We start from the raw sequence: 7,884 nt of genomic DNA, 5'->3' as shown, positions 1-7,884 counted from the left end.
GATAGAAAACGTAGCTTCGCAATAGCAGTAAAGGCATTTCTGAAAAAGTGGTATATGTTATCGTCTAACATAAGAGTAAGTTTTAGCAAAAATTGGAAGGAAGGAGAGCAGCCGCGCGGGATTAGCCGAGCGGTCTTAGGCGCTGCAGTCATGGACTGTGCGGCTGGTCCCGGCGGAGGTTCGAGTCCTCCCTCGGGCATGGATGTCTGTGTTTGTCCTTAGGATAATTTAGGTTAAGTGGTGTGTAAGCTTAGGGACTGATGACCTTAGCAGTTAATTCCCGTAAGATTTCACACACATTTGAACATTTTTTTACGGAGAGCAGGAATGTTCGATTTAAAATTTTGCTCCCCCTACTCAACCAACCAGCCTAGACAGGCCGTCAGACGTATTTTGGAGGCAGCACTCCGTCTACAGGCCACAAGTGGCCCATCGGGACCATCCGAGCGCCGTGTCATCCTCAGTTTAGGATGCGGATAGGAGGGGCGTGTGGTCAGCATACCGCTCTCCTGGTCGTTATGACGGTTTTCTTTGACCGGAGTCGCTACTATTCGGTCGAATAGCTCCTCAATTGGCATCACGAGGCTGAGTGCACCCCGAAAAATGGCAACAGCGCATGGCGCCCTGGATGGTCACCCATCCAAGTGCCGGCCACGCCCGACAGCGCTTAACTTCGGTGATCTGACGGGAACCGGTGTAGCCACTACGGCAAGGCCGTTGCCGTATTTTGGGAGAGTTCCCTAGAAATTCGTACCATGGAAACCCCTCGGATGTCTTGGACACTACAACAGGTGTGTTCAACCATATAAATAATAAGTTTGTAAATTTATAAATTATGTGCATTTTTATTTGTATTTCTAAAGTGACAGGTAAATGCCATACGAATAGTAACAATAATATCAATGTACTCACTGTGGTGTTGAAGAAGATGTGACAATACCGTCAAGGGGTCTTCCCATTTTGCAATTAATCAACATGTCTCTTCTTTCATATGATTTAAGGACGACATAAATCAGCCATGATCTTTCCTGTTTTTAATAAATTGACATTTTTACATTCCTCTGTTCCAGGGTAAGAATTTTTAATAGCTATTTGGACATACTGTATTTGAAGATTTTACACGCCTGCAATGGCAATGATGTTTCGGCAGTGTCTTTAAAATCAAATAAGTCAGTTGTATGCACTAAAATTACATGGAATGGTTTCATAGTTACAGCTTCCACAATATTTCCCAAAAACAATCTGTTTTGTGTGTTCTATTTTTTTACTTTTTGACTGTTTTTGAAGCCCAAACTATCTCCTTCCATATGAAAGATATTTTACTGCTGCAAGCAAAAGGTTACACGGAATCTGCTTAGCACACGAACTGTGCATCAACTACACGGAGGAGCCTTAACGGATGGCACTTAGAACTACATAGGGAAGCACTGTTTGGCGCAAAGACCATGCGCCATCTAGTAATGAATGTCTGAAACATTTTCTCTATGGTCTGGGACTTGGAACAAATTTGGAGCATGCAACAGAGTATCGAGAACACAACGCCACCGAGAACGCATAATGTGAAAAAAATGGCACTTAGAACTTTCGTCACGATCTATTCTTCAAACATTTGGTAGAAATCCGGTAAGACAAATATGATGAAACAGATAAAAACGATACGTATGTGACAGATTATTACAGGTTATCGAGGGTGGAGTGTAGAATGTATGGAGAGATGAGGAGACTGGTAAAGGATCCAAAAAAACGGAGTAACGTTTCAAACTAATCGAAATATCAATTACTAAAAAGACGAGCGGATAACAGGCGAGCACTACGCATGATCAGGAGAATTTTGACCTCTCACCTTCTGCCGAATTGACTGTTTCATTACGGCTCCCGGTCGTAGCGTAACTCTCCGACAGATAGATGTATTGCTTCAGGTTCACAGACTGACGTCAAAGAATTCCGGAAAATTTCTGCGAGCACCCTACTGTCCGACCTCGCGTACCGTTGTGAAAGTTTCCACAGGAATGAGCTCTCTGTAATCGAACAATTCCTGCTTTGCGCTGTGCCCTCCTTCGCGGAACATCGGGATCTCCTAATGGCATTTGTCATCAAAACAATATACAGCAAATTCCGTGTATCTCTGTCGAGCCTGAGGCTGTATCACGTAGTACCTCGTACTGTTACTTTCTAAAACAAATAACAGTAAAGTGTCTGTCCGTTCTGACTGCACTCAGAATCATGAATAGTTGTTCGATATTAGGCCGTTTAACATTGTAACACAGAAGTACGAACTTTGGTTACAATAAGGGACTGTGGATTCTCTGAGTTTCTGGTATTGTAAAGAAGAAGATTGGCTGAGCAGTAACAGTAATCAACAATAAGGAAGCAGAGTGTTCATTTTTTTACCTCATCACCTTTTATAAAGAACGCTTCTGTCGCGTTAAACAGAAATGCTTAGTTTGGCACGAGTAGTTTCGGCAGCATGCGGCCATCATCAGGTGCTCATCTACTGATTATACAATTTTTGTATACGCCACAGGTGCAATGTTTTTGTTGATCTGTCTGCCGATGAGGTTAGGTGGCGAGGTCCTACAAACAAAAAAGACGTGCAGTGGGTTATGCTTCAACTTTCGCATTGTATACACTGAAGAACCAAATCATTATGACCACCTGCATAATAGCGTGATGTTCACCTCCCGTATGCAGTATTGCAGCGATTCTACCCAACATGAATTCAAAAAGTCCATGGTAGGTTTCCAGAGATATATGGCATCAGATGTCAGCGCACAGGTGACGGAATTCCCTTGAATTAATGCGGTTTGTGGATGTGGAGCTGTCGCCCGAAAGGGTCGCAGATGGGTTCCATCGGATTCAGATCACACGAGAGGAGGAGGAGGAGGAGATTGGTGTTTAACGTCCCGTCGACAACGAGGTCATTAGAGACGGAGCGCAAGCTCGGGTGAGGGAAGGATGGGGAAGGAAATCGGCCGTGCCCTTTCAAAGGAACCATCCCGGCATTTGCCTGAAGTGATTTAGGGAAATCACGGAAAACCTAAATCAGGATGGCCGGAGACGGGATTGAACCGTCGTCCTCCCGAATGCGAGTCCAGTGTGCTAACCACTGCGCCACCTCGCTCGGTCAGATCACACGAATTTGATGACCAAGACATCAATGTGGCTCTACTGTCAAGCTCCTTTAACCTCTGTAGTTCCATTATGGCTTTCTTACACAGTTATCCTGTTAGAAGATGCCGTCGCCGTTGGGGAAGAAATCAAGCATGAATCGGTACAGATTAGCCGCAATAATATTCACGTAGTCCGCAGCTGTCCAAACCTCACGGAAATCCAAGTCAGTGTTCCCCGCAGCATAGTACTGCTTCCATCGACTTTCATCAGCGCCGCTGTGCAGCCCATCGCCTCGATGACGGCGTGTCAGGGCACGACCATCGACTTGGTGCAGCAATAAACGTGATTCAAAATGGTTCAAATGGCTCTGAGCACTATGGGACTTAACATCTGTGGTCATCAGTCCCCTAGAACTTAGAACTACTTAAACCTAACTAACCTAAGGATATCACACACATCCATGCCCGAGGCAGGATTCGAACCTGCGACCGTAGCGGTCACGCGGTTCCAGACTGAAGCGCCTAGAACCGCACGGCCACACCGGCCGGCAATAAACGTGATTCAGCAGACCACGCGACACGTTTCCACTGATTCACAGTCCAATCCCGACGTTCCTGTGCCCACTACAATCGAAAATGAGATGTCGTCGGGTTAGCATAGGGGAGCCCCCTGCTCAACGATGTGCGCTTAAAGCCGTCGGTACACGGACCGTGCATCCGAACGTTGAGCGTTGAGCGTGCCGAGTTTCTGACGTCAGAGCGTGGAATGTAGTCGAATTAAGTCGGGTGATGCTGAGGGAATTAGATTAGGAAATGAGACGCTCAAAGCAGTAAAGGAGTTTTGCGGGGAGCAAAATAACTTGTTGGTAGTCGAAGTAGAGAGGATATAAAATGTAGACTGGCAATGGCAAGGAAAGCGTTTGTGAAGAAGAGAAATTTGTTAACATTGGGTATAGATTTAAGTGCCAGGAAGTCGTTTCTGAAACTATTTGTATGGAGTGTAGCCATGTATGGAAGTGAAATATGGACGATAAATAGTTTGGACAAGAAGAGAATAGAAGCTTTCGAAATCTGGTGCTACAGAATAATGCTGAAGATTAGATGGGTAGATCATATAACTAATGAAGAAGTATTGAATAGAATTGTGGAGGAGTTTGTGACACAACTTGAAGAAGGGATCGGTTGGTAGGACATGTTCTGAGGCATCAAGGGATCACAAATTTAGTATTGGAGTGCAGCGTGGAGGGTAAAAATAGTAGAGGCAGACCAAGAGATAAATACACTAAGCAGATTCAGAAGGATGTAGGTTGCAGTAGGTACTGGGAGATGAAGAAGCTTGCACAGGATAGAGTAGCATGGAGAGCTGCATCAAACCAGTCTCAGGACTGAAGGCCACTACTACAACAACAGCGTGGAATAGCACGTTCTGGAGTCTTTCCGAATGTGCAGTGCAATATCCAGCATGTGAGATATTCTGAGCGTGCGTTTGAGCGTTGACCAATCAGATGGCACAACGCCACCTACGTCACATACACGCCATCTGCCTTCAGCATTGAGCTGTTAGGCGCCATATTGGCATTCAGTTCAAGCCTAAACGTATATATGTCGTTTCTGAGCACCAGCAAATTGAGAATCACACGAAAACCCGTTGTTAACAGCATGATTCGTTGCAATAAAATAATGAGAGATATCATATTCGTGGCAAAAGAATTATTGTAACTTTCGTATTATGAGTGTATGTCATTTGAAGGTAGTGACTCTTTGAGGATCCACCAAAACATACTGTTCTTGGTACAATTTGTTATAATTACATTTCAGTTAGTAACATAGCTACGATTAAAGCATTTAGCAAGTAACAACATCTTAGAATTGGCCGTAAATGAATTGTTGTCACTTTAGCGTAGTGAGTAGCGATAATGGCTCTGAGCAGTATAGGACTTAACTTCTGAGGTCATCAGTCCCCTAGAACTACTTAAACCTAGCTAACCTAAGGAGATCACACACATCCATGCCCGAGGCAGGATTCGAACCTGCGACTGTAGCGATCGGGCGGTTCCAGACTGTATGCGCCTAGAACCGCTCGGCCACTCCGGCCGGCTTACGCGATTCACGGATATCATGTAGAACCTACAGCACGATGAGCAGTACCGTAGAAGTGAATGCAAATACAAAATTTTATTCTCAGTGAAAAGTAATCTTGTATCATTACAGTAGGAGATTTTTCCACTGTTATTGGTTAATGGATAGAGTGAAGTACATGAGAAGAGTGGAAAGAAGCGACAAAGTTTCAAATATGTAGCAATGTTACTCAGGCTCTGGGCATAGCAAGTGTGCAGAAATGAAGAGATAAGGAAAATGCAGACAAAGATGGGGCATGAAACTTAACCTGTCGTAAGACTGACGTTCCGTTCGGTCTTCCAGAACAGCCGAAATAACAGGAGAGAGAAGTATCTGGAACCACCTGTTGCCAAATGGCCGGGAAGCGAAGTAAACATGGCGACAAACAAAACCGTAACCTCCACCGAAGCTGGCCTGCTTAATGGATCGGAGCAGTTCTGGGCGCGTTTCGGATTGCGACAACGTCGCGATTGGGACAGAGGCGGCGAAAACATTCGAACAGGGGTCGTGTGCACAGCGATTAAGCCCGAAATGAGGAAAAATCCGGAAACGGGCGGGCCGAGAGTGGAAACTAATGGACGGGGGGCAGTCACGACGGCCGAAATAACGATCACTGAAAGGGGCAGTGGGGGAGACCGTATCTACAGGGCGCGGCGCGGGGGCGCAGCTGTTGACCAACAACGAACCGGTGCCCGGCTACCGAGAAATACGCCGCTCTGTAAGAAAGCGGAACGAAAGCCATAAATCACGGCCAGAAAGCACACACGCGACTGTCGTGTATTTCTCAACAGCCGGCGCCGGTCCACTTGGACGGGATGCTGACCCTTTCGCCGGTTGGTTGTCCGGGGCAATGCACCGGATCGCTTAACGCAGCAGCAATATACCATTACGACGGGCTGTCTTGTACGTTTTTGCAAAAACAATGTAAGAAAAACACCTTTTCGTACAATTTTTTAATTGAGAACGATGTCTTTTGCACCGTTGCATAAAACATTTTCCGACTTCTCGTCACATCAATCGAGCTTAAAATTTAAGGATTTCTTACGTCTCCTGAAGTAAGTGCTCTCCAATAAAAGGAAACGTGAAAACGTTGAACATTCACGTGATGAGTCATCGACCGCATTCCTTCCGTTCTGCGGCGCTACATCCAACAAAATATGCAGAGTCATGAGACGAAGAGGTACACTATGTGATCCATCGGTAATGCTGGAATTTATTATGGTGTTGGCCCACCTTTACTCTTGATGACAGCTTCCACTTTCGCAGGCATACGTTCAATCAGTTGCTGGAAGGTTTCTTGGGGAATGGAAGCCCTTTCTTCACGAAGTGCTGCACTAAGGAGAGAAACAGATGTTGGTCGGTGAGGCCTGGCACGAAGTCGGCGTTCCAAAATATCCCAAAGGTGTTAGAATTCAGGTCAGAACTCTGTGCAGGCCAGTCCATTACAGCGATGTTATTGTCGGGTAACCACTCCGCCACAGGCCGTGCATTATGAATAGGTGCTTGATCGTGTTGAGAGACGCAATAGCCATCCCCGAGTTGCTCTTCAACAATGGGAAGCAAGAAGGTGTTAGCAACATAAATGTAGGTCTGTGCTGTGATAGTGCCACGCAAAACAACAATGGGTGCAAGCCCCCTTCCACGAAAAACACTACCACACCATAACAGCACTGCCTCCGAGTTTTACTGTTGGCACTTCAGACGTTGGCATGCATTCATAACCACATCCTCCCATCGGATCGCCATGTTGTATACCGTGATTCGTCACTCGACACAACGTTTTTCCACTGTTCAATCGCCCAATTTTTACGCTACTTACACCAAGCGAGGCGTCGTTTGGCATTTACCGGCGTAATGTGTGGCTTATGAGCAGCCGCTCGACCATGAAATCCAGGTCTTCTCACCTCTCGCCGAACTGTCATAGTACTTGCAATGGATCCGGATGCAGTTTGGAATCCGTGTGTGTTGGTATGGATAGATGTCTGCCTATTACACATTACGACCCTCTTCAAATGTCGGCTTCTCTATCAGTCAACAGACGACGTCGGCCTGTACGTTTTTGTGCTGTACGTGTCCCTTCAAGTTTCCACTTCACTGTCACATGGGAAACAGTGGACCTAGGGATGTACAAGAGTGTGGAAATCTCGCTTACAGACATATGACACAAGTGCCACCCAATCACCTGACCACGTTCGAAGTCCGTGAGTTCCGCGGAGCGCCCCATTCTGCTCTCTCACGATGTCTGTTAACTACTGAGGTCGCTGATATGGAGTACCTGGCAGTAGGTGGCAGTACACTGCACCTAACATGAAAAAGTATGTTTTTGGGGTGTCCGGATAATTTTTATCACATAGTGTATAAGATCTATTTTCCGATATCCTAAGAAGATGGAGATGCTACGCTCCATGAGCGAAAGCCTAAGCCTGAAGATCTCTGGGATTTATAACATCTCTTGTGCGTGCGGAAACAATTACATCGGTCAGTCCATCCGTACCGTTTCCTACCGCTGTGCAGAACATCGACGGTATATTAAGAATCCAGAACTGGAGAAATCAGCAGTTGCAAAGCAGATCCTTAAAAAAAACCACTAACGCAAAATACTGTTTGACGAAACAGGCTCCTCCTATAAGCTGGGATTATGTAATTAAAGAGGCTC

The 7,884-nt window shown here is 45.8% G+C and overlaps 1 pseudogene; it reads right to left on the bottom strand.

The window, feature by feature from the left end:
- Window positions 1–604: 604 nt before the first annotated feature.
- On the bottom strand, window positions 605–722 carry LOC126104003 (5S ribosomal RNA; annotated as a pseudogene).
- Window positions 723–7,884: the final 7,162 nt, after the last annotated feature.

Source organism: Schistocerca cancellata, chromosome 1 (genome assembly GCF_023864275.1).
Source record: "Schistocerca cancellata isolate TAMUIC-IGC-003103 chromosome 1, iqSchCanc2.1, whole genome shotgun sequence".
NCBI classification, from domain to species: domain Eukaryota; kingdom Metazoa; phylum Arthropoda; class Insecta; order Orthoptera; family Acrididae; genus Schistocerca; species Schistocerca cancellata.
This window is presented reverse-complemented; position numbering and strand designations above follow the sequence as displayed.